Here is a 282-nt window from a genome sequence, read left to right as displayed (position 1 = left end):
ATCTATCTATCTATCTATCAGACTGACGTGTTGTTTATCTACCTCTCTATCTCTCAGTTCTTCTTTCACTTCGGCCTCTGGAGCAAAATCTTTGGCCTCCTTGAAGCAGAAGACGTTCAATAGATGAAAAGAGAAAGATAGGAGTAATAGGAGCCTAACCCCCAGAAAAAAGCCCTTCATCTCCTCTCTTCTTATTCTATTCTCCAACAATGCACGGAAGATCGAGCATCCTGCGTCTCCTCCTCCTACAGGGGCTTCTCTCCTCTACCACCCCCCCCCCCC

Source organism: Cystoisospora suis, assembly GCF_002600585.1.
Source record: "Cystoisospora suis strain Wien I chromosome Unknown contig_6083, whole genome shotgun sequence".
In the NCBI taxonomy this organism is placed as follows: domain Eukaryota; phylum Apicomplexa; class Conoidasida; order Eucoccidiorida; family Sarcocystidae; genus Cystoisospora; species Cystoisospora suis.
Note: the sequence above shows the minus strand (reverse complement) of the source record.